Source organism: Pleurodeles waltl, chromosome 4_2, assembly GCF_031143425.1.
Source record: "Pleurodeles waltl isolate 20211129_DDA chromosome 4_2, aPleWal1.hap1.20221129, whole genome shotgun sequence".
In the NCBI taxonomy this organism is placed as follows: domain Eukaryota; kingdom Metazoa; phylum Chordata; class Amphibia; order Caudata; family Salamandridae; genus Pleurodeles; species Pleurodeles waltl.
In genome coordinates, this window is record NC_090443.1 from 131540399 (window position 1) to 131567453 (window position 27055).

Below are 27055 nucleotides of genomic sequence, written 5' to 3' on the forward strand. Positions count from 1 at the left end.
ATAATTTGATCATTTTCTTCCAATCGGGTGTCTTTGATATCAGGTCTTGGCTTTGTACAAAATTCAGTCACCTGAAGACAGTCGTGCTCGATGTCTTCAGCGTCCTCAATTTCAACATTTTCACTGGGAAACAAAGTTGCTGGATTCAACATAGTGCACCTTTTCAGCTGCACATTGGGTGAACCCAAAATGATTGTCTCATACCTTGTAAGCCTAACACCGGCCATGTGCTGTGTTCGGGAACATGTCAAAAGTATTTCGACTGAGTGAGGGACCATGACTTTTAAAGGATGTCCCATCACTATTCCTTCACTCTGATTTAGGCTTATACCAACTGCTTCTACAGCACGCAAGCATCCCGGTAAGGCTGCTGCGACTGGATCCAAAGTAGCTGAAAAATATGCTACGGGTCTGTTTATGCCACCATGGGCTTGAGTCAAGACAGACAAGGAACATGCATCACGTTCATGACAAAACAATGTAAAAGGCTTTGTGTAATCAGGCATACCTAAAGCTGGAGATCTGCACATGCATTCCTTTAATTCAATAAAAGCATCCATTTTATCTCTTTTCAACACTATTTCATCCAGTGCATCTTTCTGGGTCATTTTCAGCAAAGGTTTGGCTAGAGCCGAGAAATTGGGAATCCATTGGCGACAGTAGCTCACCATTCCCAAAAACTTTCTCACATCCCTCCTCATTTTGGGTAGACTCATTTGAAGTACACTTGTTATTCTTTCTTTCATGATTCTTCTCAACCCTTTCTCTATTTGGTGACCCAGATATTTCACTTTCTTCTGGCAGAATTGTAATTTTGAAGGGGACACTTGGTGTCCATTCCTTCCCAAATGGTTCAATAGGGCAATAGTGTCAACCGTACAGTCATTGTCTGTCTTGGATGCGATCAGTAAATCGTCAATATACTGTACCAAGGTTGATTCAAAAGGTAATTCCAATGATTCCAAATCTTTCTTTAGAATCTGAAAATTGATGGTGACTCCGAAAACCCTTGAGGAATTCAACCCCAACTGTAGACTCTGTCCAGGAATTTTAAGCAAAAGAGAAATTGGCTGTCCTCATGAAGAGGCACAGAAAAGAATGCTTGTGACAAGTCGATGACTGAGAACCACTCTGCATCACAGGGAATTTGAAACATTATCACAGCTGGATTTGGTACCACGGGCCAACATTTGACTATTATCTCATTTATTTTTCTCAAATCCTGAACAATTCGGACCTTTCCACTCGGTTTTATTAATCCCATGATTGGTGAATTACATGGACTACTTAGTACTTCTCTCAGTACTCCCTGTTTCACAAACTCATCAATGAGTTGGGCGACTTTTATGAGAGTGTCTTGTGACATATGGTATTGTGGAGTCTGAGGAAAATTTGCATTGGGTTTTACAGTCACTTTCACTGGTTCTGCTCCTTTAACCAAGCCTACTTCTTCCCCTGTCATGTCCCACACTTCCTTTCCAACTGTTTCCTGTAATTCTGTAGGAATATCTGCTTCAGTCAGCATTGATAAAGAGTAATCAGGGGATACTCTTCATCAACAGTTTCCATTTCGTCCTCTCCTAAGCTGTCCTCTTCTTCCCCATCACTGTTCGTCTGAAATTTAATTCCATCATTTGAGCACATAATCGAGCATCCCAATTTGCACAATAAATCTCTCCCTGATAGTGATATCGGGCTTGAGTCACATACCACAAATGTATGTGACCCTTGATAGTTACCGATTCTGACTTGCACTGTATCTGTGATTGGGTTTGTCAGATACCTGTTTGCTACTCCCACTACTTGAACTGTTCTCCCAGAAAGTGGCAAATTTGGTACTTCGATACTTCTGACGGTAGAGCGTGTAGCTCCGGTGTCAACCAAGAACGAAACACTATGACCCATAACTCGTCCTTCCACATACGGTCCCTTTTGATCAACTTCTAAAGATGCTGCAAGCACACAATTTCCTTCCTCATCTGAACTTTCACTCTCCCACACATCATTTATTCCATTCTCACTGTGTAACGGAAATTGGTGTACTGTGTCATTTTGATTCATTCCTTGACCCGTGACCTGTTGAGGAAGCATTACTTGTTGCTGATTCATTGGTGCTAAGGGTATTTGCATTTGCTGATTAGGTACCATAGGAAACTGCTGTTGCATTGGCTACAACTGTGCCATCTGTACACGGGGCATTTGCACCTGCTGTGGTTGTACGGGTTGTAAACCCTGCATCTGATTCACATTATTTAGAAAATTTGGATTTGGACCCCTCATTTTCGGTCCTCTCATATTCTGAAATGAATTGACATCATTGTTTTGCTGACCTACACCTTCCTGCACCAACATCGGGCACTCCCGTTTCCAATGCCTGACGATTCCGCACGTGTGACATGGCATCACCTTCTTCATTGCCTGTATACCATTTGGAACCATGACAGTATTTAAATCGGGACCATTATTCACAAAACTTCCTCGCCCTCTGTCTCTCATCTGTGGCTGAAACATAGCATTTCCCTGCTGTTGCAGCTGCGGCAACTGTTGTTGGAAACCTTGCAAACCTGTCTGAGCTGCTTTAAGCTGCATCACCATCACTTTTTCCTTCAACCTTTTCTGCTTTTTCTCAATCTCATCACTGCAGTATTTTGCATAATTCAACACCTCATCGATCGACTTTGACTGCCAACAAATCAAATGCATTTTAATCATCTGACTGATTTCGGGTCTCAATCCTTCCACAAATCTGAACACAAAGTGGAGCATGTCCTTTGCCTCAATCGTTTCCGTACCACTATAATTTTTAAACGCTCTCAACAATCTCTCATAGTATGCATGTATCGATTCTTTAACTTCTTGTGCTGTTCTGTCTATTCTATGCCAATCCACATTTTTCAATGCAACCTTTGTTTTCAAATGCTCAATCACCTTATGGTACAAACTCATTACCGTAGGCATTGGTGCACCTGTGTCCCTGTCTCTTTCTGGTTCACTTATTGGCCAACCTACAGCCCTTTTACAATCTTCCCACAAATCTGCCGGAACCATGATTTCAAATAAAGTATTCAGGTCTTCCCAAAGACATTTTGCGAGTTTCACAAACCTATCTGTCTGTTGATACCATTCGATCGGTTTCTCTCTCAATTTGGGGAAATCAACTGTAAAGGATTGAATATCACAGCTATGCCACAGTACATGAACAAGCTTTCCCCCTGCCTTTTCTCTCATTGGTAACATGGTTATCAGATCATCATTCTGTTGTACTTTCTCATTCCGGTCTGGGGTACTCTCTTTCTTCTTGTCCTTTTTCTTAACCCACCTGCTCTCCCATTTGTCTAGACATCTCCAAACCTGCGCGCTTTGCAGTATCTCTTTAAGGTGTGTTTTCATTCCTGCAGATCTCATGTGTTCAAAATCTTTTGTTTCAAAGTCTAACCTGTAACTTCTGCTCAAGTGTTTGGTTTTACCTATGTCGACCCTGTTTCTGTCTGCAATTTCTTGCAACTTCTTATGTATTCTGCTTACTTCTCTTGTAATTCTAGGACACATGTATCTCAGCTCTTCTCCGGTGTATGATTCTAACTTGTTCAGACCCATCGTTCCCTCTATTAGTTTGTCTGCTTCCATGCCCAATCTTATTTTATTCAAATATTCTTCTCCCTTCCCGCTGGGTGTACTCTGTGGGGAGTTCAGACTATTCAACCATTGTGTTAACTGTTGTGCATCCAGTCCCATTAATGTGGCACTTAGATCTACTGCTACTGATGGCTTCTGTAGTACTTCTGTTTTTGAAGTTAGCGGTACTATTAGTGGTGGACCTGACCTTACCACTGTTGACGGAACAAAAGCTGGAATTGGACTAAATTCCAACAAAGACCCAGATCTATTTAGCAGTGTGCCTACCGGAATCGTTTCTTGAGTATTTTCTATGCATCTCCTTCCTGTCTCATTTTGTGTCATTACTCCTTGGTCGCATACATTCGGCTTTGCCTGTATATACAATGGTACTGGCGGACCTACAGTAATAGGCAGAGATATTGCATCCGGATTCTGTCTGTTCGCCAAATTCTGTGGCATGTTAATTCCCACATTATGGTTCATCATTGCCGGCATATCTAACTGGTTTTCTGCTGTTTGACTGTACCTTGGCACTTCTTGTATCTGCTTTTGAGGCATCAAAATTTGTGTTTATTCAGTTTGAATCAATGTCGGTTTTTGGTAATTCTGTCCTCCCTTCGCCATTAGATTGGAAGTCATTTACAGATTATTCTCATCACAATAGCGCCTTTGAACCTGCGGCTGATAATCATTGACAGGTTTCAATTTAGGCACGTCAGGATATATCCTCTGAACTTGTGGTATTTGTGGTATAAAAGGCATATCGGAACTGCTTTGCCTCTGTGATATTCTCAAATTCGGTATTACATTGCCCTGTATTGGTTCTGGAGGGGCAGTACTGGTGCTTGGGCCATTTTCGCTTTCCACATATGTTGGCGGGCGGTCATTTAGCAATTGCATAATGAACTCCTCATCGTCTGACTCATCTGACCTTTTAGAGTTTCTGTTGTTTTCTCTATCTCTGGACTGACTCCTGTTAGTTTTATAGGTAGCTTTCCTTCCTTCCATCTCTGCTTCATCAGTAATTGCTGGAAACAATTTAGGGCCAGATGTAGCAAAACTCCAAATTGCGACTTGCAATTTGCGAGTCCCTGCGACTCGCAAATTGCAACTCGCAATTTGGAATGCAGAAAGGTGTCACAGACACCTTCTGCAACTCGCAATGGGGTCGCAAAGACCCACCTCATTAATACTAATGAGGTGGGTCGCTGTTTGCGACCCCATTGGGCGTAGGGGCACTCACGGGGATGGTGGCCTGCTGGAGACAGCAGACCACCATGTCCGTGAGTGCTTTTAAATAAAGCAGTTTTTTTCTTCAAAGTGTAGCCCGTTTTCCTTAAAGGAAAACGAGCTGCACTTTGAAAAAAAAAACGAAACCTTTTGTTTTGGATTTTTTCAGGGCAGGTAGTGGTCCCTTGGATCACTGCCTGCTCTGAAAAAATATTTTTATGTCCAGTCACAAAGGGGAAGGGGTCCCATGGGGACCCATTCCCGTTTGCGACTGGGTTACCATCCACTTCAAGTGGATGGTAACTGCGATTCCATTTGCGACCGCGATGGAATTGCATCGCATTGCGAGTCGCAAATAGGAAGGGAACACTCCTTCCTATTTGCGAGTCGGAAATGCATTTTGCGAGTCGGATCCAACTCGCAAAATGCATTTCTACATAGCAAAGAGGCATTTGAGCCTCGCAAACGTCGATTTTCGCCGTTTGCGACTCGCAATCTCTTTGCTACATCTGGCCCTTAATTCCCTACAATACGTCTGATCTCCAAACCTTTTGAGTACTATCCCATCTAGCATCCGCTAGTGTCTTTTCTACTTTTCTCACCCTCGTCTCGAATTTCTTTTGTTTTTGCCTTCTAACCATTAGTTCCCAAATTACTAATGCTTCAAACTGTGCTGGTCTTGGAGGTACTTTCATGTTGCATAGCGCAAATCTTAAATTCTCCAAAACTCTTAGATTAAACGACCCATGGATAGGGAACGCTACACTTCCATGCTTTTCTGTTAATTTACACCATTGCTTTAACCAAAGACATGGTGTGACACCCTTTTCTTCAATCACGATGTAAGCTGGTGTACCCTCAGGCGGTGTTTCTTCTCCTACATTTGCTTTAATATATACATCTCCCCTCAAGGCACTCTTAAATGCTTTGAAACATTTTATCTTTCCGTCTATTATTTTTCTAAAATATGTAATCAAATAAGTGACTTTAATTCCCGGAATACTCTTTCCTTGCCCTTCCCTACCAATTGCGCTTCACGGACTGTGTCCAATCCGTGCGCGACCCTTCTCACCAAACAACCTACCCCAGCGCGGCTCCTAGTGACGTCACACTGACACACCGTGGCTGACAAAGTCCTGCGGCTTGTCCTCTTTCATTCAACTTCACTCAAAACAAAATTTCCGCAATATTTCGTGAGCACTAACCAAAAAGAAGAAAACAAATCTCTCGGTTTACTACAGGAAGGGTAATACAATCGCTTCAGAAACCTTAGGGATTTTTCACTAGCCTCAGCAGTTATTCCATCTTTCTCGGTTTCCCACTTTCGCAAGCAAAATTTGACCCGCAAACTTTACTCTCAACTGATCAATGAACTATTCTAGCGCGCCTTAGAATTCGTCAAATCTCAAAGTCGAAAAATGTCTTTCATTCCTCAATATTCACACTGCCTTGTTGACCACGCCCGATCAACCTATTAAACCAAACAGATTACAACATCAATGAAGTGTCTCATACACTTTTCAACATACTCCGGAGTCTCTTGACCTCGCAGGGCCCGTCTCAACATCAACAACCACGTGGACAATTTTTCCTGCACAAAGCGCTACACACATGTGAAGTTCGACGACTTCCCTACTCTCACACTTTGGAGTGTCACTCCTCTAAAATTTTAATTGGAGTTCGTAACCCCCTAAAATCCTCACAAACTTCACAATTCACCTGCGGCATAAGCTGTGCAAGCGCGAAACCCTAACTTCATTCATACCGTCACTAGAAACGCCGAAAACATTCTCACACCTCCATTCGCAAGCTCCGAGATTCCGAGAAAGTCATTGGGGAGTTAGGGCATCATAATCTCTCCAACTTGTTTTAGCATAGAAAATTCTAACTTGACTCCGTCTATTGTTCGGATGGGGTCCCAAAGGGCGAAACCATCAATCTCTGCTACCATCTACTGATAGCGCGTCCAGTCTTTATAAATTACTTGTACTTGGACACGCCGGAGGTCGGTGAACTTTTTAACCGAGTTGGGTTCTCCCCATCCAAATATAGTCGGATCTTTCAAATCAATAATCAATAATCATTATAATCAATACCCAATACTTAATTACTGGATCAAGCGACACATTAGGAATCAATAACAATCAATATATTGTCGCACCATGACCTTTCAGTCATGAATAACCACACCAGTTTATTAGAAGTTAATGAATGTATTTCCCTGTATTAACAAAGCTAGCATGATATACGTGAGTCTCAAAATCAAATGGTATACATATACGAATATTATTATCTGTCCATAGCGACGGAAGAAACGCAATCATCGCAAAATCTGGATTATAATACACTCGGTTATTGCAATGCAAATCACTAATATAAGCAACTGAATTTGGCTAATTGCATACATCGGTCAGCATAACAAGATTTCAATTTAGCATGGTGCATCAGATGAATACCTCAACTAACCTCTAATAAGCATTGGCATGTGGGGCTTCATGCAAAACTAATTTTGTCAACACAAATTTAGAAAACTTCTAGCTTGGGCCCTATCAAAACAAGCAGTTGGTACCTAGGAAGGAAAACACAATGCATAATACAATTAACCTTTCATATTTACCAAATACAATCAACATTCAAGAAAAGTCTTCGTCCTTCAGGTATCGGTTCGACCAGCATGGGGCGGGTTTCAAAGGGGCAAACTTAAAGCAAGTTTTCCTTGCAGCAGCAAGGAGAATGGGGCAAAAGGTACTGCATGGACAGGATGGGGCAAGATTAAAGTTAAAGTCTCTAGGGTGAGAATTCTTAAAGTCTTTTTCTCTGCGACAGAGAAAAGGTATCAAAGGGCTCGTTCTAAATGTCGTCTTGAATCAGGCTTCAAAATGGCATTGTGGAAAATGGCTGACTTCTATTTGTCCGGTGGGTTTAAGTAAGAAACTTTCAAAATTCTTCAGGGTCTTCCATTGGAGGGTTCATAGGGTGGCTTCCTTTTGACCAATGAATAGTGTCTTTCTCTTAGTACTTGTTTATGCATAAGGTTGTAGTGTGGTCAGTTTTACGTATATTTTGCGCGTTAGCTTTAGGCTTTAGGCCCCTGTGCACTTTGCCCTAAATATATTTTATTCATTTACTAACAGCTTAGAGCCTCTGTGCACTTTATTCTAAATGCTTTTTATTAGGCTTCGTACTGTTATTTTACAGAATAGCCAGTTCTACGGTGTTGTTTTTTATTCATATCACACTGTTTTGCCTACTTCAGCACTGGAGTTCTTCATAACATATTCACTCTGTGCTTTCGTCAAGGATACAGTCTGGTACATTGCCGATAGACGTGGTAGGAGTCTAGACTTACCATTCCTGCGTAGGAACATTTTGTGATCACGATGACATGTTAGTTATAAAATCACTTCCTTGTCCCAATACATGCAAGAGGGAGATTCCGACCAGGGAACCACAACTAGACGCTGACTGCCTCGTTGCAGATGCTGAACAAGATCACAGGCCTTTGCTCAGGTATGAGTGTGTCCGTCTCCCTAGTGATACAGAAAGGCAAGCTAGAAGCTTAACATGCTGTGCTCTAAATAGAACAAGCAGAGGGAGAGTAGAAACGGTTAGGAATTATGATAGCGTTATTCTTATGTTTTACTCTCCTGGTTACTTTATCAATCCTACTATGTTGTATTGTTCTGGTTATTGCGGCTCACGCCTTAATATCTAAAATACAGTCATTTTATTAAAACATTATATAAAACTTATACTGTCTTTGTCATTTGTATATGAGACCATATTGTGAATGAGAGAGTTGGTTTGGATCTGAGTGACCACGACTTCCCTGAGAAGTTCCAAAGATGTCATGCGCTCGGCTGCCCAATCATTTCTTCCCCGTGGGAGAAATGAGGCACTGCTAGTTAGCCGGAGCAACAACCGGATTTAGGGTGACAGAGTTCCTTACACGTGGGTCAGACTCAGTCCCCCACACCGTTATCGATCCTGCTGCCTAGAAATCCAGTAGTCTCATTTAGGATAATGAGAGCCCACGCGACATGGCGCCGCCAACGTTTGGTCTGGCTCTAATGTTTGGGTCCGACTGACTCTCTCGGTCTCGTATATATTTTGACTCCTCGGTTCCGTATGCGGAGACGTCCGTGGGGCTGAGGGTTTCCTCCACCACAGGTTGGGTACATCCTATTACTTAGTGGTTGGTTGTTCAAGCTTGAACTTTGAAAGGAAAAACCCCGATATTGGTGTGCCTTCTCTGTCCTAGAGCTATTATTGTTATACTAATGGCGAATCCAGTTGTAGTAAATATACCGCTTAATATGCGATTTCCGCTCACGGGTCATCTGATAGCACATGGACTGAAGGTCCAGGGGGGTCCGGTCACTTTTGTGGTGGACGCCCATGCAGCCTATAGAACTGAACTTTTTTATTCTTGGGTCGTATTTCCAGCAGCTGATGGGGGTACAAATACTTTTCACGAATATACTGTTGCAAATGTCCCTGGACAATACAGGGCTTATGCATACTTAGAAATACCTTTATCTTATCAAGAACACCATAATTGGCTTGATGGCGCCCTCCCACACTCAGTAACACCAGTAAGGTTAGGTCCGTTAAGTAATGATGGTCCGACCTGGCCTTTATTGGCTACATATACACCATATCCTGGAGTGGCAACTGTGGCAGTGGCTGAAGTGCGTCGTTTATATATGGAATTAACTGCAACATACAGACGATTAGTTCAGTTTGTGATGCAGACATTAAATACTAATGCAGCGCGTGCTGCTCCAGCACACCCACATGCGGTGGTTCCGGGGATCAATCCGGCCACTGTGCACTCAGTGATGGGCAAAGTACCGGCTAAACGTGAGGAGACTCCGTTTTGGCTGGCGCAAAAAATTAATACGCTGGAAGCAGTATTTCCCCATACGGGACCTCAGGATAAGCATAGAATTTTGCCGATGTGTTTGCCGTATGGGATGGTTCATACGGTGGATCTTTGTAATACTTGGGGCACGGTGTTTGCCGCACTCTATACTACAGCACACGGTACACCGACTGGCTAATTTGCCGGAGGTGCTTAAACAAATTCAGGATGAATATGGGGCTGCCCCTGCCTTAGATTTGGGCATGCAATTGATGGGTAATTTTGATGCGGTTTCTTCTATTATTTTGAGTAATCTCAAGGGGGAGGCTGTAGCACTAGCAGTTCGAATGCGTCTTCGGGACGTTCCGCGGATTAATCAGGAGCGGAACGCAGATTAATCAGGAGCGGGAACTTCCGAGAATAATAGCTGAAACATATTCTAGTATTGATCGTGATAGCCTAGGGGCTCGACCGCAGAAGCCACAATTGCAGGGTAAAAATAATAAGGATAATTCTAAGCAACAGCAACCTGAGGGTGCGAAAAAGCGCTGGGACAAGAAACAGCAAACACCTAAGAAAGATGGTGGGCAGTCTCCGCAACCGGAGACCCCACAAAATAAGTATAATCTCAGGAATAGGGATACTTTGAAGACGCCTGATAGATATCAATATACTGATACGCGCCAATCTCGTTCCTTTCAGGACTCCTCGGAGAAAAGAAGTGAGAGAGGTGGACGGTCAGAGCGGAGGACGGAGTACGTGAAACCGAGACAGGATTCACAACGCTCAGCGGAGGTTTCTATTAAACAAGAAGAGAAACCGCTGCAACAAAAACAGCAATTTACAAAAGAAGAAAGTGGCAGCAGTCTCAGTTAGACATGCCGCTCAAGAAGAGAGTTCTCTTGACGAACAAGACATGGGCGTTAGCGCTGTTAGACAGCGCGGCAGAGGTCACAATAGTTCGCCGGAGTCTTCTAGAGCATCTGGAGGCGAAAGCAACTAATGACTTCATACAAGTCGAGACGGTGGATATGCGAGTCTCTGATCCTGATCAAGTATATCTTGTGACTCTACGATTAGAAGGGGACATTGACCGCATTGTACACGCCATCTTTTGGGACCATGTGGTGAAATCATATGATGTCCTGTTGGCTGAACATGATTGGCCACCTGACTTTGTTCGCGACTGTCCGGTTGGGGAGGAGGTTATTGTGCCTTCCTTTTCACCGCTTGTTCCGAGAGAACTAGCGGAGTCCTATTGTAAATCATGGGCTCTAGCACCCGCCCTATATAGGAATAATGTGGGGTGGGATAAACAATCACCTTATCATGTCATTCCATTTAAAGGCGAACCTCAGCCACAGCCGCAATATCCTATTAAATTTGAGGCAAGGGCATCGGTTAGGAAAATTCTTACACAATTGGAGTACCAAGGTGTGATTGAGCCTTGTGTCTCGCCGATGAATAATCCCTTATTTCCGGTTGCTAAACCGGACCATTCCTATAGGATAGTGGTGGATTACAGACATTTGAATAGTCATACACGCACATATGCCATACAGAATTCACATAGCGCTGCGCTTATGAATAATATAGTGCGTAAAAAATACAAAACAACTTTGGATATCTCGAATGGATTTTTCTGCCAGAATATAGCACCCGAAAGTCGGGACTATACCAGTTTCAGTGCGTTTGGCTCTCAGAAAAAGTTTTGTCGTTTACCTCAGGGGTATAAGAATAGCCCAGGACTGTTTTCGGCTCGTGTGACTGAACTTCTGCACGAGTTGGACCCTGAGGCGTTATCATATGTTGATGACATTTATTTGACGGACGATGAGATTCTACAACATCTCAGACGCGTATCGCGCATTGTTGTGGGTTTTGCTGATATTGGCTATAAGTTTAATTTTAAGAAATCAAAGATTGCCTTCCTCAGTGTTATTTTCCTGGGATATGAGTTATCGAGTGAGGGCAAGAGCCTGGCGCCACATTTTTGGGAGAAATGTGCTTTATTGCAGCCTCCTAATACGGTTCGGAAGCTCCAGTCGTTATTGGGGTTTCTGAATTTTGGCAGAACTTACATTCCTGAATATGCTACACGTATAAAACCTTTATATGAACTGATTCGCCCGAATTTTTCAAGTAGATTTTGGACGATTGAGCATACACACATACTGCGAGAGTTGCAGAATGATCTCTTAGCGGTTAAACACTTACACACACGGGACAATAAAACTCATTTGGTCATCAGGGTGATTTCTGGGGCTGTTGGATTTACGTATGTCACCTTTAATGAAGGGGAGACAGTCCCGATAGCATACAAGTCCCACTTGTATTCTGCTGCAGAACAACGTTTTGCTCAGACTGAGAAAATTCTCACTGCAGTACAGATGGCTGTGATCAAAGAAAGACCGCTAGCCCAGGGCCAACGCATTATTGTTGTTTCCCCAATTCCGGCCTTAGAGGCTGTTACAAAAGCGAGTGTTCCTAATTCGAAAGCTTTACACCCGCGGTGGATACAATGGGCTACGTCTTTAACGGCCACTGATGTGGATTACATATTTGACCCTAAGCTGCAGACTCAAGAATTTCTTCAATATGAAATAGAGTACCCTGTTCCTGCTGGCACATTGCCTATTGACCAATATGAAGTGGTCATGTATACCGATGGCTCTGCTCAACCGGCGGTTGGGACTAAACAACAGTATTCTGCTGCATGTGCGGTGGTGAGCGGGACTATGGAGGGGGAAGTCTTCTGCCCCCGACATACTTATACTAAAACCTTGGGAGATTGCACGGCGCAGCTGGCTGAGCTCAAAGCTCTTTTGTTGGCGTTGGAGCATGCAGAGCCGGCGATATTGACCTTGCTGGTCTGTGACTTCTACTACTGTGTGCAATCCTTCAATGAATATCTGCACTATTGGAAAATGAATGGGTTCAGAGATTCTAAAGGCAACACAATTAAACATAAATTGTTGTGGGGTAAGGTTGCGGGTCTGAAAGAAACGCTTCCTAAAGTCCATGTTGGAATACACGTTGCTGGGAATACTTTGGCTGATGAGGCTGCAAAGTCGGCAGTGGCTATCGCCACTGTAGCCGCAGTGACTCGTTCGAGTTCAAAACCAGACATAGAGATTTCGGCTGACATAAAAGCTACGGCTGATGGCACGCCATTTCCTAAAGGATTCCCTTCTAAATATAGTTACTGCTTGAGTGCTGCACTAAATGCTGTTGTTAATATTCCAGGCATTGGTGTACGTGAGTTACCGAATAAGATTGAGAGACCTCGATTAATTTCTGCAGCACATGAAGGGGTGGCATCTGCGCATGCTGGTGTGGCTGCCACGATTTCACTTTTACAGGCCCGTTATTGGTGGCCTGGTCTCTATAAGGAGACAAAGCAGTATGTCCTTTGTTGTGACGTCTGTCAACAAATTAAGGCATCGTCGGCTAGACGCCCGCAGCAGACGCCTCTTCTGATTTCCAACAGACCATTACAGTGTGTGTACTTGGACCATTGTGGTCCGCTGACACCAGATAGTGCATACAAATACATATTGGTTGCTGTAGATTCGTGCTCCAGATTTGTGTGGGTCTGGCCACAGCGCTCGGCTGACGCTCGGACTGTTATTAAAGATTTGCGTATCTTTGTCGATACATTTGCAGTTGCGGCTTTTCATTCGGACCAGGGCCCTGCTTTTGCCTCTAAGGCATTCAGGGACACCATGGCTTCGTTGGTGGTCCAACTACAATTCTCGTCTCCATTTCATCCCGAGGGAAATTCTGTCGTGGAGCGTTTAAATCGCGATTTAAAGCAATCCTTAACAGCCAGGGTTATAGGTACGGGTCGTAGTTGGCTAGCCCACCTGTATGGAGTACAGGGAGCACTTAATAACTTGCCTAGAAGGTCACTGGGGGGTCGTACTTCATATGAGTGCCTGTTCGGAACACAAATGTATGTTCCTGATCTAGATGGTCCTGGTGTGGAGGCGGCAGATACGCCCTTTGACATAAATGATCGTGTCGCTGTTTTGCAGGATTTACAACAATTTTGTGAAGATAACTCTTCTGCGAGTGCTGCCTCCTCTGGAATTAAGGATGAGCCGGTAACACCTACTGGTTGGATACCCAGGATTGGGGTTCTAGTGCGTGAAAAGGTCGCAGTAAAGAAAGAATTTGGTCCTTCTTATCGAGCACCTGTCCCGGTGTTGGGGGTGAGCGGCACGAGAACTGTGATTTTGCCGCCGCTGCAAGGGGCCAAAGGGAATTGTTTTGTTTCCATTGATAATGTCAAGTTACAACATGTGGCCGATTCTGCACAGCAGACCAAGAGGGACACCCAGTAGTTCCGGCATCCCTCTCACTACTGGGGAAGAAGTCCTGCTGCAGGTGATTTGCACCGACCCTGTTTCCTCTCCGAGCTTGGGGAGGGTGCAAGATGATCTTGCGATTGTTCCACAGTCAACGATTGATATCGATTCTTTTGCTCAAGTTGCTGTACGTTCTACTGATGTTTCTGAACATGTGATTTATAGCGTACCTAGGAGAGAACCTCCATCAGCTTCCTTGTTCACTGTTGCACCTTTTGCTAGAACTGCCTCTGGCTGCTTCAATGACGCGGATGCAGCTGTATCCAGCTCTTCGTCTTCGCTGTCTTCAATCCGAGGTCCACGTAAGCTACTCGGTTGGCTTAAACGTACATATTTTGTTATTCCTTGGAACTATTTGTGGCTTTTTATGGCTGTAATGACTCTTTTTTTATGGTTGGGATTTGTGGTTACTTTTTTTCTAGTAATACATGGTCATTTTCTTCCTGATCGATCAGACATTGAGCACGTGGAGACTGTGTTGAGACCACATTTTTCGTCTCATATGGTTCGAAGAGACTTATCCAATGTGAACATTTCTGCAATACCAATTCCGGATGGGATTGTGTGGGATAAAGTAATGTTTGATATATATGGTCCCACTGAATTGATTCAAATACCATATGTCCTTAAGTTATCAATGAATGATATTGTTATTCCAGGCATTGTTTCTGATGATTGGGATGTGAAGACAGTAGATTCTATGCTAAAAGATTTGCAATATTATACTGTCTATGACGATGAAGATGCTTACCAATTTAGAGATAATCATGGTGATATGTTTTGCTACACCCATTATGGACACCACTTTATTCACAAAGCGAGTAGCCCTAAGTCCATCTTTAATTATGTACAATGGGAACATTGCTCGACTCCTCCACATGGGAGTTCGAAAACGTATAATGATAAATTTGCATATTTTTCTGGGCATGATCAGCGAAATGCTAAGTCTTACTATTTTAAAGTGACACCGTATTCTAATAAGCAAATTTTGTTGACCGATACTAAATTACTATATTCTAATTTGTTTGTATCTAAACTTTCGGTCGAAGGATATGAATACTGGTTGAAGATTGTTGACTTGAAAAGTGTTTGGGGTACTAAAAATTGGCAGATGCAAGGCAGAGATACATTATTTCGAGCATGCATTATCCCCATGGAAATGATTTTCCTCAATGACACAGTACAACAGACTAGTTGTTTGGGCTTGGCATCGATTAGAGAATTGACTTTGCCTAGTATACCTGTCCCTTCTAAATTAAATAACTGGCAGCACTATGTGAATGCTACTTTTAGTGAATTTACGCATTGGGTCCAGAATGGTACGCTTAACGCTTCATCGTTACATCCGGGTGGGTGGTTATTGTGGCCTGTAGACACTAATCGGTGTCATCAACGTTTTGTTACCTCTTCTGGGGGGTTCAGGACTAGTAGGGCAGACCCTCGTTACATTTCACCAGAACATGCTGATATAATAACTACATACAGTGTGGGGAAACTTTGTCAACAAGGGTTGAAGTACTCCACGCTGGGTGCAGTTAAGTCACACCTCAAGTTACTGTCTAATGGTACTGATTTACAAGATTTCTTATCAGGTCCCAAGGTGCCCGGAGAAAAAGGTTCTTATACGAAGTGTATAATGAGTTTCGAAACTTTCCCAGCAGGAGGCTGCAGCCCGGTTAAGACAGATTGATCAAGAAAATCTGCTGCAGACTTTGGCCCTCGTTCTGTCCCTGGCGGTCAAAGACCGCCAGGGCGGAGGACCGCGGGAGCACCGCCGACAGGCCGGCGGTGCTCCAATGGGGATTCCGACCGCGGCGGTAAAGCCGCGGTCGGACCGGCACCACTGGCGGGCTCCCGCCAGTGTACCGCCGCCCCATTGAATCCTCCACGGCGGCGCAGCTTGCTGCACCGCCGCGGGGATTCCGACCCCCCCTACCGCCATCCAGATCCCGGCGGTCCGACCGCCGGGATCCGGATGGCGGTAGGGGGGGTCGCGGGGCCCCTGGGGGCCCCTGCAGTGCCCATGCCACTGGCATGGGCATTGCAGGGGCCCCCGTAAGAGGGCCCCTACATGTATTTCACTGTCTGCTGCGCAGACAGTGAAATACGCGACGGGTGCAACTGCACCCGTCGCACAGCTTCCACTCCGCCGGCTCGATTCCGAGCCGGCTTCATCGTGGAAGCCTCTTTCCCGCTGGGCTGGCGGGCGGTCTGAAGGCGACCGCCCGCCAGCCCAGCGGGAAAGTCAGAATTACCGCGGCGGGCTTTCGACCGCGGAACGGTAACCTGACGGCGGGACTTTGGCGGGCGGCCTCCGCCGCCCGCCAAGGTCAGAATGAGGGCCTTTGTCTGTTGTTGATAATGGCATGCATACCCTTTCTGACCGTGTTTACACGATTGACAGCATTGTCTCTTCTGCTATTGACATTATAAAATCAGACGTGTCTTCTTTATATCATGGGCAGAGTCAGACACGATCTATCATGCAGCTGGGTTGGACTCTTCAGACCTTGAAGGCAGGTCGCGTTCCATGGCAGCACATTCTTGCCAGAGAGATCTTTATCTACTTTAATTTAACTCGTCAACAACAATTGATGGCTAAGAAGGAAGCGACGTATGTTATGTTAAATATTGAAAAATTGGAGAAACTGCCTTTTACGGTGGCTGAGATTCCGTCAGCTGAGTGGTTGATTCATGGGGTTATTAATTTGCCTATCTCCACTCTGCAATTTACTTCTTGTTTGAAGCACATTCCGGTGGGTAAATATGAACTATTGGGTGACAGTTACATACACGAGGTGTGGGAGCTTCCTTTTCAGTACAGATGTGTTAATGGTTTGCGGGAAGTTTTTCTTAGCGGTAGCGAATGCGAAGCTTCTGTTAGCCATTCCATGGTTTGTAAACAGCTGTCCTTGCACGGAGCGTGTAATGCTTCGATTGCTAACTTAGCTTGTTATCTGAAGGGAGTTCCAGTCCCGGTAATTAAAAACACTTTCCAGGTGCTTTCTAACAGCAGTTACATTGTTCTTAACAGCGAACGCTGCTGTGGCATGCGTACAGGAATAGTTTACGTTGTTGTCATCAACAAGGCCGTTACGTGCTGCTGGAATGTGTTGTTTCCCCCTACTGAATTTAGGGAGGTAGCGGACATCTGGCCTCATATTGCTACTTCCAAGGTTGATTTCGACAAGTTGAGTCGGCTGAAAGCTTTATTGTTTCAAAAGCATGTGGCCCTTACATCTGCTAGCGAGACCTACGCTCTTCAAGTGGCAAGGTCATCGGCGGAGATACAGTCCCTTTTGAATACTAACTTGCCGAGTCATTTCGGTGAACTTGTGGGACGTATATTTAATGCATCCAACACTGCTGGTATTGCTCATTTTTTCAAAGCTGTTGGTGTTGGTTTCGTTCACACTTTCTCTTCCATATTCGGTTTGATACCCTCGGCTATACACTCTATTTTCGGAAGCATTTTTGGGGGTTTCCCAATTACTTTGGCTTTATTGGCTGGAGTTTTGCTGTTGTTGCTATTTTTTTGCAATGGATGTCCCGCTGCGACGAGGTCCTATGTTGCTGCTCCCGTCAGCGCAGCTGTGTCGTGAACGCATGATGCAGCATTTTGGAGCTACACTCCTGGCTCATTTGGAGTGTGACTGGTCTTTGTCATTCAGGCCGGTTTTGGATTGTGTGCAACCCGTGTTTCGCTGCCTTTGGTGCTCGTTTGAACATGCACTGGCTTTCTGTCTCTCACTGCAGCGCTCTCCAGTGGTTGATCTTGATCTGTTGATGTTCCCGATTAGGGCTCATTCCCAGACTTGTGCACTACGGTTGCGTTTGCTTCGTGAAGCGGATTATGAGATTCCCTTCCTGGAGGAAGATGGTTTTGTCTCTTTCCTTGGCACTACACGGGGTGCCGCCCTGAATGGTTTTGGGGCTTTGGAACACACCTGCTCCATGATACTTTGTGGCGTGGATCTTCCGATATTGACATATCTCGAAGTGGAGGAGCTTCTACGTTCTATTGCTTCTGTCTGACAATTGGATTTGTTTTTTTTCTCTCTCTCTCCCGACTAAATTGACACTATCTTGCAATTCGCTCTATCGTCACATGTTTCCTAAATTTATGACTTTATTGTCTTCTCATCTTGTCGAAATTTTGTGTTTAAATTTAGGTTATGTTTTTTATGTTATTAGAACCACTTGCTACCGACAAGGGGAGGGTGTAGTGTGGTCAGTTTTACGTATATTTTGCGCGTTAGCTTTAGGCTTTAGGCCTCTGTGCACTTTACCCTAAATATATTTTATTCATTTGCTAACAGCTTAGAGCCTCTGTGCACTTTATTCTAAATGCTTTTTATTAGGCTTCGTACTGTTATTTTACAGAATAGCCAGTTCTACGGTGTTGTTTTTTATTCATATCACACTGTTTTGCCTACTTCAGCACTGGAGTTCTTCATAACATATTCACTCTGTGCTTTCGTCAAGGATACAGTCTGGTACATTGCCGATAGACGTGGTAGGAGTCTAGACTTACCATTCCTGCGTAGGAACATTTTGTGATCACGATGACATGTTAGTTATAAAATCACTTCCTTGTCCCAATACATGCAAGAGGGAGATTCCGACCAGGGAACCACAACTAGACGCTGACTGCCTCGTTGCAGATACTGAACCAGATCACAGGCCTTTGCTCAGGTATGAGTGTGTCCGTCTCCCTAGTGATACAGAAAGGCAAGCTAGAAGCTTAAAATGCTGTGCTCTAAATAGAACAAGCAGAGGGAGAGTAGAAACGGTTAGGAATTATGATAGCGTTATTCTTATGTTTTACTCTCCTGGTTACTATATCAATCCTACTATGTTGTATTGTTCTGGTTATTGCGGCTCACGCCTTAATATCTAAAATGCAGTCGTTTTATTAAAACATTATATAAAACTTATACTGTCTTTGTCATTTGTATATGAGACCATATTGTGAATGAGAGAGTTGGTTTGGATCTGAGTGACCACGACTTCCCTGAGAAGTTCCAAAGATGTCATGCGCTCGGCTGCCCAATCATTTCTTCCCCGTGGGAGAAATGAGGCACTGCTAGTTAGCCGGAGCAACAACCGGATTTAGGGTGACAGAGTTCCTTACACGTGGGTCAGACTCAGTCCCCCACACCGTTATCAATCCTGCTGCCTAGAAATCCAGTAGTCTCATTTAGGATAATGAGAGCCCACGCGACAAGGTGTCCTTGGGGCCTTGGAACACAAGTTGCAACAAAGTTTGCCAATTAATTTTATCTTAGTGTCTTTATTGTCTGCACCTGCAGAAACTGACCTTGCTTCAAAGAGGATGAAACTAGCCTAGCACGAAACCTTGAGATAAGTGTATTAGTCATCTCTACTGGAAAAATACAACCTTAAAGTAAAATAATATGTCTTTGTTAATACAAGTGAAAACCATGCAGTTAAATTCGAGACCAGGCAACTAGGCCAAAGCCTCTGCTAAATTTAAGCTAAGCATAAAACAGTCTCAACAAGAAAATCATAGGATACATTTGCAATTATGACGGATTACTACATTTGTCAATTCTTCATGATTAATTAGGCCCATTTATAATAATGGCGAACTACCCTTTGGGCACAATTTCCCAAGTACATTATTTTTCTTTGCTAAAATCACACTATCTTATACGATTTTCTTACATGATGTATGAATATATGTTAGCCTTTCTTTTTCTGCATCATCAGGTTCTACAGGTCTTGATTACTAAGGAATCAAACTAGATAGCAGACTATCTTGGAATCCCCTCCCCCCAACCTCGAGAAGTGTAGGGGTATACTACAGTACAGAGCTGCGGCAGTGTTAAAAATTGAGTGTAAAAAACGATCTCAAAATCTGTGTATCCAGTCCTGGAGGCTTATAAAGCTGAGGTGAAAAAGGGGGCCCTGTACGGGGTTGGTATATGACATTTCGAAAATGTTAATGTATTTTCTGTAAGAGAGAATGACCTCTTTTGATCCCTTCTTAACATACCACAAGGTACTCCCTTGATACCTTACTAGTTTGTCAGTATATTAAAGAATATTGATCATCCTGCTGCACTTAAACCCGTACTGTTTTGGTTTAGATTATGGTCAAAGGCCAAATTAGCGCCTTATGAGGTCACTTTAACTTAGATTATGAGCCTTAATGCACTGAATACTCTCTCTGGTGCTCTGTTATATCAAATCCTTGCTAAGCCTTGTTGAGGAGACTAAGGGCTGACCCGGTTTCTATCACCGTAGGTTGCAAAGGGCTTATCAAATATATACTTTGGAACTATAGATCCAATATACTTATTTTTTTTAAATGCTGTGGCATTACAAAAATTAATGTTGAAAGATCGCTCTGTCAATGAGTGCTCATGCACCATATGTAATAATCAGGTTACTGAAAACACAAAGCATGTCATTTTTCTACCCAGTTTATGATACATCGCGCCTTGACTTCTACTATTGCTTGTCCACCTTAAGAGTGCTTCAATCAGACACATCTCCCTCTATCGTGTTTTGCTTAAACAGGTTCTTGTATTGTGTTTAATTAACAAGTGTCTGTACTTTGACTTTTAGATTTCAGTGTAATGAATTATAATTTTTTTAAATGCATTAACCCTGAATGAATATTTATTCTCTTTTTTATGTACGTGTATTCCTAATAAGAACTTGGTGCTATTTAAGCATGTTTTAGTGTATGTTTTGTGTTTCTATTAATGTTTTATGGGGTATCACATAAATACACATTTTGGAATGAATGAATGAGTGGTGTTCTTGCATGGCAGTGTATTAGGATTGCTAGCCCACACCACTGTTGCTCTGTAGGACTAGGACTGCTCTGTTTCATACGTTGAGAAAGGCAAGTGCTGGGTATTTGGTTCCCAGTAACAAAATAATTGCAGACCTATTACTTGGGAAGGGCTCACAGCCATCACAACTAACATTCCATTTTCATACAGTCACAATTTGAGCTGAGTAGCCCTTGAGTGCTTTGGGACTCCTGAAAAAAACTTCAGTGGCCAGTTTCAATAGATGCTAATAGCAATTAGTAAGTCAACTGTTTTGCAGTGAATCTTCACATAAGAATGGCAGTCAGCAAATGTCAAGAGGCCAGCCTGAAAAATGTTCTTAGATGAGTTCAAGGAGATTTGCTAGGATATGGGTGGAGAACTCCGAGGTCCAAATACAAGGAGAAAATCATAGATCTTATGATTGATCAATGGGGAAAACTGCTCCTCACAGACAGAGTGATGGTTGCAAGGAACTCAGTGAAGGTTTTCAGTAGAGGATAACCCAGAGGAGAATGTTTTGGAAATGGACTCAGTTTCCCTGAGTGCAGACTTTCCCTCGAATGTCCCCACAGTGTCCCCAGATTGTTTTCTATGGCTTTGACAGACTGTCTCTTCTATCCATCAATAGGGTACCCATGCCCACTGTCCAAGGCATTGTTCCCTTAGGTAATTTACATTTCGCTGAGACCCTGTCACCCTGAGCTAGCACTCATGAAACCGAAGGAAGGGCAGAACAATACGGCTATGGAATTTGAGGGGGAGGAACTCAGGTTTGCCTGTGAACAAAAAGAAGAGAGGTGAAAGGATAGGCGGTATGAGTGGGCCCAGGAAAATAGGAAGAAGAGACAGAAAATGCATTAGAAAGTGTCAGAAAGGTATTTGGAGATAAAACAGAGAGCCCCAAAAAAAGAGAATCTCAGATTACTGTCAGAAAAAAGGGTTAGAGATTCCCATTCCAAGTCCAAAGCATCCACCCCTAAGGTAACAAAGGAATTGATACACATGTATGTGCCAGGTCCTTGGTGGTTCCACAGTTTTGAAATTACATGCAAGGTGCACAGTCTGAACAATAATTTCAAGACAGTGGCTGTACTGAGTCACCTCTCTTTTGAAGGAACTGAGGGCATGAATGGGAAGCCTGAGAATGACAATCTGATTTATGACTGCATGAAGAAAGCTCTGGTTAGGCAGTTTGAGATTAAGTTAGCACAGTGCCTGCAGAGATTCTGTGAGAGCAAGAAGTTCTGTTTGGGAATTCGATCCATGACAGTGCATGACTGGAATAAGTAGGTGAGAGATGGAAGAGAAAGATTACCAATCCCTAAATCAGGTCATGATAGCAGAGTGACTCATGGAAGAGTGCTCCAACTCAGTTAGACTCTAGTTGTCTGACCTTACAGAAAATGACAAAATACAAAAGGGAGATAGGAGGCGAATAAAGATCCAGCATATGCAGAACCAAACAAGCAATGTAAATAGAAAGAATATGCAGTTCCTAAATAGAAGGAAAAGATATAGGTCAGAGTAACCTGAGACACCGGATTCAAGGATCTGATTGCTCAGGAGCAAGAGCCCTCACACACCCAAATGGATGTCATGCTTCATCATTGGGCTGCTCCTCGTTGGGCCGGTGCTGCAATGTCCAATGGCCCTGGCAAAGGAAGCTCTTTGCCGGAGTACTTTTGTATATTGCCAATGTGAAGAGTGAGGTGCAATGTACAGGGTGAATAGGTGAGTAGACTGGTGTGAGGTGAGGTTGAAAATAACTAAGGGATATCCTACTCCCTTAATATGCAGGTGCCCTTGTTGTGGTTAAAAACTACATAAATGGGCAAAAATGGATGTAATGGTCCACACTGGCTGAAAAGGTAATGTGTTAAAAGAAAGTCAACATGCTTCTTGCCTGTTTAATGTCAAAACTAATCACAGCAATTCATCAGAACTAGAATCCTAATCTACTCATGATTTGAGTCACCACAAAGAGCAAAACTTAATTATAGTACCTGAAGGTGCTCACACCGTTACAGTATACCTTTGGGATTAAAACTGACCACATAAGGAAGAGTATTATGCCTGAACATGTGTGGCAGGGAAGAAGCTTACTGGCATTAAAACAATGGTGACCAGGAGCGCACTACGCCCAAGACTTATCCTGTCGTCTGCCACCACGGAAGTTCCTGAGCAATCAGATCCTTGGATCCAGTGTCTCAGGTTAATCTCAACCTATATCTTACAGAAAATGATCCAGAGAAGCTTGGTGTGTTGGCTGACAAGGGATTAGCAGAGTGAACAAAGGCTGGAACACTATAGTTACAGTAAAAAAAAGAAGAGGTCCTTGCAGAAACTATCTGAACCGAAAGCAAAAGGCTATATTGGATCTCAGGTGTCCTGAAAGGGACAATACCCCAAGGGTAACTGGGTTCCATGTCCAAATCAGAAAAAGAAGTTGGGAACCGAGATACTATCCCTGCCCAAGGTGATAACCTAACCTATTTTACGTTCCACAGCAAAGGGCATTACAAGAAGGATTGTCTAATTAAGGACACCCTGCCAGCTGCATCTCTGATAATATGCTATCAGATGGCATGTGTACCAATTAGGGTCCAGTGGACTCAATGTAGTACCTATGGCAATCTGGGGAAAAGATCTAGATGCTGTTAAGCACATTTGGCCAAACACCATGGGGTTTGTCAGTGTGGTGGTTATCAATGGGAGAAAGATTGCTGCCCTAAGAGATTCTGGCACTTACTGGTCTGTCTATGGTTTAAAGGAAGTAGCTCAAACCAGAGCAGATTATCCCTAGTACTGTTGGCAATGGCCCGATATCCACTTCGGATCATAAGTAGAACCCACTTGCCATGGTCGGAGTGGAAGTCAACAAACAGCAATGTGGCCAGGGTTAGTGCTGGGGAAATGAGAGAGACAGGATGTTGGGTGCTAACTGGGAAATGACCAGATTGCAGCTAGGCTAGTCCCAGGACTTGAGTCCTACATGGCCTGGACAACATAATCAGTGTTGGCCATGGCTTAGGAGGAGGCTGTGGTCACTGCTCCAGTGAAAGGACCTAAAAAAGTAGTGTCACATGGAACAGGACGGTTTCTGAGAAGGCACTACCCATGGTGCCCATCTCCACTGTATTGTACTGACAGGAGGATGAGGCCTCAGAGGGGGCCCTAGTATTGGAATCTGTCTCGGTCAAAGCTACAGGATTTGTTAGCTGCTGGAGGACTAGCCTTGTCCCTGGAAGAGGATCACCAGGCAAAAGAATAGCGCCATTCTGTTGTGAGCATACTCAATGTGATACAGTAACAAGTTGCCACTGGAGTAGTCACACACACATCATGTTCGTTGAAGATAGGCTGCTCAATCCTAAACTTGGAGCCAGCAAAAGGCTGTTGAGTCTGCAAGTGAATGGAAATGTTATGCTGTTCCTACACTATGAGGTCAATTTAGGAGCAGAGCATCTAGCATCAAGAAAAACAAGTATATGTGAGAACCATCGTTCTACTGCTTGGTTATGGGCTGATATGTAGTGCGGATTTGCAGAACCTACCCTACTTGTAAAGTGAGTGCTTAGTATGGAGGCCAAACGAAGGCACTGTTGGGGTTTCTACCCATGATTTTTGTTCCATTTGAGATGTTCAGAACAGACATTGTTAATTCATTTCATCCTCCCTCTGCTTCAAGCAGCAAATACATTTTGGGCCATGTCACCTAGGTTTTGAAGTAACACCCACAACTGCCAAGGTAGTGGAGAGGATCCTGCTTCTGATCTTCTCCAGTAACAGATTTCCTAAAACAGTGGTATCTGATAGAGGAACAAACATCATCTCCTCATTCATGAGAGCAATGTGAGAGCAAGCTGGTGTGACTTACCACTTCTCCAAAGCCTACCACCTGCAGACCGAGGGGCTGGTGGAAGTCTTCAGCAAGATCCTAACGATCATGAAGTGAACGCTATCTTAGAACCGGAGGCAGAAATGGGATCAACTGCTTCCATGTCTCTTGGTTGCACACAGGGAAATCTCACAGACCGAGTTAGGATTTGGCACCTTTTAGCTTCTGTTTTTGATTCCTGTCCACAGCTGACTGTCTTTAGAAAGGACTGGAAAGGTACCCCTGAGTCCCTAAGCTATGATGTTGTGGACTATGTTCAAGGGCTCAGTAAGGTGATGGCGCTACCGATGAACAAGGAACAAAAAACATCAGGCTAGCCAAAAACAGAAGGGCTTCTGAGTGGGAACCAAGAAAGTCAGGAGGTATTGACTCAAGTCAACTTGCCCTCGATCGTTGGATGGAAAATTGAGTAGCCCCAAAAAGAGGGTCAGAAAGTGTTTTGATGTCAACAACTTAGTTGACGTAGATGGCTATCAGGAACCACATTTGGCATTCCATGTGAACAGGCTGAAGCAATACCTCCGGAAAGCCTACACTTTTAGCATCCTGGCAATGGCAGAGGTCAGTGGGGATGCAGTTTAACCTTTATATATTTGTGCTTAATTAAATGTTAACCTGTAACATGTATACCATTTCTTACAGGTATATTCATGTTATTTTACGCTTACAGTTAGTGAAACTGTGATTTATATGTTTGTTTAACTATAGATAGGATGTGTGCATCTTAACAGTGGCATGAGTGGGCCTAGGTGCCTTACTTAATTTTAAAGTCAACACTATGGCCCTCATTACAAGCCTGGCGGTTGGTGATAAAACAGCGGTAATACTGCCAACAGGCTGGCGGTAACAAAAATGGATTTATGACCACGGCGGAAACCGCTCACACAGACAGCCACTTTAACACACTGACTGCACGGCAGTAGCAACAAGCACCACTGCAGTAAACGCTAACAGCCAGGCAGAAGACAATGTACCGCCCACACTATTAAGACACACCTATCTGCCACCTTTTCTGGGGCGGTACCAACAACATCAAAAGCACGGCGGAAACAGAACACAGATGTCAAAGGACTCATCTCTGGAGACACAGGGAACAACCATGACACCATGGAGCCCGAGTTGCACATCTTCCCCATGCTTGTATACTGCATTACGAACTGAAACGCCGGCAAAGACAACCACGGTGAGTACTGCCGCCTAGCACACAAGGGAGGGAGGAGGAAAAGGAGAGTGGCACACACACGCTACACCCCTACCCCCAACACCACACACAACCATATGCACTAACATTACATATCTACCCCATACCCCTCAGGAATAATGGAAGGACAAAAGGAATTGATTAACGTGAGTGTAATAAGACAAAATAGTATAAATAAGTGCTTCAAGTTCAAAATGTATATACATATTTACTAATGGAGGGACACTGCCCAGTCCTCAATATCCGCGGGCCAAGGCCCCACCTCACTCCTGGAACAACATGGAGAGAACACTGCAGGGGGATCAGGTTGCAAATACACAGGTACCTCAGGGGGATGGGGAATGGGGGGGGCACCTCAGCCGGAAGATGGAGGGGGCTACATGTCCTGTGCGATGATCTGGGGAGTGCAAGGCCACAGTCTCTCAAGTGGGTGATTTGCCCACTGCTTGGGCCTGGGGCGTGCAAAGCCACAGTCTCTTAAATGGGTGATTTGCCCACTGCTTGGTCCTGGGGAGTGCAAGGCCACAGTCTCTCAAGTGGGTGGTTTGCCCACTGCTTGGTCCTGGGGAGTGCAAGGCCACAGTCTCTCAAGTGGGTGATTTGCTCACTGCTTGGTCCTGGGGAGTGCAAGGCCATAGTCTTTCAATTGGCTGGTTTTCCCACTGCTTGGTCCTGGGGAGTGCAAGGCCACAGTCTATCAAGTGGGTGGTTTGCCCACTGCTTGGTCCTGGGGAGTGCAAGGCCACAGTCTCTCAAGTGGGTGACTTGCCCACTGTTTTGTCCTGGGGAGTGCAAGGCCACAGTCTCTCAATTGTGTGGTTTGCCCACTGCTTGGTCCTGGGGAGTGCAAGGCCACAGTCTCACTAGTGTATGGCTTCTCCACTGGTTCTGGAGGGGGCATAGTGCCCAGTGTGCTTCATCCTGGCAAGGATGGGGTTAGTGGATGGCTTCTTCCACTGGTTCTGGAGGGGGCTTTGTGCCCTGTGATGCAGCACTTGGGGAGTGCAAGGTCACAGCCTCATCCCTGGGTGTCACACCTACAGGATTTGCAGGGTCCAGGACACA